Source organism: Vitis vinifera, chromosome 4 (assembly GCF_030704535.1).
Source record: "Vitis vinifera cultivar Pinot Noir 40024 chromosome 4, ASM3070453v1".
Lineage (NCBI taxonomy): Eukaryota > Viridiplantae > Streptophyta > Magnoliopsida > Vitales > Vitaceae > Vitis > Vitis vinifera.
In genome coordinates this window covers 17540699-17544765 of record NC_081808.1, presented here as the reverse complement: position 1 = coordinate 17544765, position 4067 = coordinate 17540699, and the positions used below count along the sequence as shown (strand labels likewise).

The following is a 4067-nucleotide window of genomic DNA, read 5'->3' as shown; positions in this document are numbered from 1 at the left end:
ACATCATGATTCACTGTAAGTCTTATCTAATATATAACTACACACACTAGTGTACTCACTATGGGAAACTCATCCTAATGGCTAAGACAAGTCATCCCTCCAATTATGAGGTAGGACATTATAATTTCTACTAGATTGCCTAAATCCATAAATCGATTGTTAAAAACTTATCATATTATAATGAATCATGACATGTATCTTCTTTATAATTCCTAATGCACCCAAATCATATACAATACAAGTGATATGGGTCTAAATTATCACTACAAGAAAAATGGGAAACAATGACGTTTTTTAAGCGTCAAGAAAGGTAATAGATGACGCTTCTCTAAAGCGTCCTCTTCGCCTCTATCATTGTATGTCTTAGGCAACAATGACACTTTCAGGAAACGTCATCTTTGATAAATACTTTCAATGACGTTTAAAGAAGCATCATATTTGGATAATGTTAACAACGACACTCATAAGAAGCGTCATCTTTAAACATTTTCTAGTGATATCATTTTTATGAAATAAGTAATCTTGACATTTATAGAAGTGTCATCTTTAATAGATTTTATCAATGACACATCAAACTATTAATGTAACTTCATACTTACATACAAATTTATTAATTATATCAAAATATTTCAATAACAATTTCTAATTCTACAAAAGAACAAATATTAGTGCAACAACTATTAAGATCTATTCTATAAAAAATAAGATCATCCTCCAAATGACTTTGATGTAATCTTCATGATTTTCGGCATCACTACCTCCTTCAACATTATGACTTCTTGTCTTTTGGCCAATCAATTTCCTTTGAAACCTATAAACAAATACAAGGAGAATAAAAAATCTCTCAATTATAAATGCAAAAACCAAAAAGTGCAATTCAAACTAAAACTCTCACAAAAATCTTAAAGAAAAAAAAAAAACACAAGAACCAATATAAAATGAAAAGTAGAAAAATTTGAGAAAATTAAACAATAGAAAAAACACTAGTTCTTTCTTATTTTATTTTATTTTTTTATTTTAGTTTAGGTGATTCAAGAGCAATAGAAAAATAAATTTCTAAATGGGGTTTTGAGTTATTTACCAAGAACTAAACTGTAAAGAGCATTATTAGTTGATTTTCTCCAATAAAATATATTTTATTCATCATTCTTCTACCTAAAAAACAAAAAGTCAAATATACAATCCAAAGAACAAAACATAAATAAAGTTTCAAAGGGAAATTTTATATATTATGGGAAAATGTAAGAAAAAAATGTTAAGGAAAAAGGTAGAAAAAATGTCTAAAGATGTTCCTCTTAATTTTCATTGAATAGAGGTAGGAAATATGCATTCATCTTAAATTTAATAATTTTCCTATGGACAACCAAGCAATCTTACATTTTCTTTCCTTCTCTTTTTCCTCTTTCTCCCATTTTCCTCAAGCTTTCCATGAACAACCAAACAATCTTATATTTTCTTTCCTTCTTTTTTTCCTCTTTCAACCCTTCCCTTAATCTTTCCATGAACAAATTAACATAGTCTTCATATGTCTTTCTCTCTATCTTTCTTTCTCTCACAACTCCTTCTCTCATTTTCTTCACTCTTTCTATCAAAGATATTTAACCGAACAACTCTCACTTCTTGCCTTTTGCCTAGCACCCAAAACAACTCTCCTACTCTCACAGCTCCTTCCCTCAATTTTTTTCCCTCCCTCTATCAAAAATCTTTAATTGAACAACCCTTGTTCTCTTGTTTCCTCTTACCTAGAAAATTCCCACCCTTTCTTCACACTTCTACTCTCCTAAAAGAAAAATCCCAGCCTCTCTTCTCTTCAACGAATCACCATTTTTCACTCCCAAAACTAGCTCCAAAATAACAAGGTATAACTTGAACCAAATGAAATCAAACCACAAAAACTCAAACCAACTTGTGAAATCAATAAAACATGAGGTAATTCATGCATAGGTTATGCAAAATATTAAAATATAAAATATTAATGGAATTACTATTTTTACTTATCATATAATTGAGAATATATGATTAAAAAGTGTCAAAAGGAAGTTTTTTACCTTTCAAATCCGATCTTCACCGTTCAAATTTAAGATTAATGACTTATGAACCTCTCCTCCAAATTTCAGCTCAATCAGACCATGAACAAGGTGGCATCGGACCTTTGATGAAATCTGGGCATGATGTAAAAAACCGTTGTTTTTCTCTCTTCTCCTCTTTCTCTCTAATGTAATTGATATTTATAACTTTAAGTTTATTGATTTTCTTGGTAGTGAAATTTTTTTGCAAGATATAAGCCTAATCCAAAAAGTAAATCCTTAGGCTTATCCTCCCTTTTTTTCTAGGTTTAAACAAAGTTTTCCCCTCATGACCTAAAATATTTATAGAGATATTTTCAACAATATTTTTTATTCTATAAGGAAGTCTAATATTACAATAATATATCAACCTAAAAATATTCTATATAATATTCAGTCAAGTATAAGCTTACCCACACATGCTTCAACTTTAAAACACCTATCTTTTGATGCAAACCTCAACTGCCTTAAGAAAAGAAGCTCAATTACTCAATAAGGACTCTTGTCAAAGTTTATTCTTGATTTTTTTTAATTTATCTCTATTTTTTTTTTGGTACAAGAAAGGAAAAATCAATAATAACCTTAAGAATATTATATCCAAACTTTATCATGTAAGAACTTATACTTTTAAGGCTTACAACCTACTTACTTCAAAATTTTGATAAGAAAGACACTTAAAATCGAATATAGGTATACTTTTTTTAGAGTGAAACAAAAATTGCATGTGTGCAAGTGTGGTGTAATAAGTATGCACAAGTATTTTTATTTATTTATTTCTTTTTGTCAATTTTTCATTCTAACCCATTCTCCACACACCATATCATGTCATATCATATTTATATAATATTCAATAACTACTATATCCCCAACCTAACCTAAACATTGTCCACAATGTTTTCAAGTAATAGACAATGAAGTTATAGGATAATTCAACAATGTGGAAAAAAAAATGAAGAGATGGAAGGATATTAAGTCCCATAGAAAAACACTTTTAAATGGATAACACTTTCGGTATCGCATTGAAAAGCAGCTTTGGATACCATAGAAAAACCTCTTTGCTATGCCAAAGAATACATAATTAGGCTTTTTAAATACCCAAAATTCTAAATAAGCACCATGAATGAAATAAATGAGATTGACTAAAGTAATTGTTCCCTTAATGTCATGCCATTAATTAGTCCAAAATGTGAAACAAAAAACTGTAATGATTGATGTTTGGAAATTAAAAGGTCCTATTATTTTATTTGAAATTAATCCACTCATGCAAATATGTTAAAGAAGATGAGTCCAATCTGCCTCTAAAGGCTTGAGCCATTACGAAACAGTAAACTGAAATCGAAGACGCTCACATGTCCTTATCACTTGCTCGGGTCTGTTTCCTTATTAGCCGTTGCGACAATAAAATTTAAGAATAAATATATGATTAGTATCACACCAGCCAATCAAGTTTCTTAATCATATAAAGTTGGTCAAGAAATGATGTCTCGCTTGTAGATGGTAGAAAGAACATATGAAAAAGGCTAAAGTTGCTATCGTATGACTACCATTTGTAACTAAGGAGTTGTAGAACTCCTAATTCAAATAGTCTCCCAAGCAACTTCAACTTGGGTTGGAATTTCAAGCAAGCTAGTTACATATGGTTTAATTTAGGGGCATCCTTGTTTCAAGAGCCCTTATGCTATAGATGTTTTATATATACCAAAACAGATGCATTGCCAAATTTTATTACCAGTAAAGGAATTATATTAAGAAAAAATGAAAAAAAAAAGAAACTAAAGTCGTGTCATCAAGAAAAGTTGGTACCTTTTGGATCTTTCGGCAATAAGTCTTTCAATTTTTTAGCCTCGGTCAAAGCTGGCCAAGTGAATCCTAGTATTCCCTATTGAAATAAATTCTGAAATTTAAGTTTGGATTCATTTGATTTAACTTTTGTTTAGATACAGTTTGTAACGACTCGCTCCCAACCGTGTAGATATTGTCCTTTTTGGACCCAAAGGGGCC

At 30.0% G+C, this 4067-nt stretch overlaps 1 long non-coding RNA gene across 1 annotated transcript; it reads right to left on the bottom strand.

The window, feature by feature from the left end:
* Nucleotides 1-578: 578 nt before the first annotated feature.
* Nucleotides 579-2144, bottom strand: LOC109122440 (uncharacterized). The gene is made up of 2 exons (XR_009465527.1): nucleotides 2049-2144; nucleotides 579-811 (listed from the first exon to the last, which is right to left on the bottom strand). It is a non-coding gene; the product is annotated as an uncharacterized LOC109122440 (long non-coding RNA).
* Nucleotides 2145-4067: the final 1923 nt, after the last annotated feature.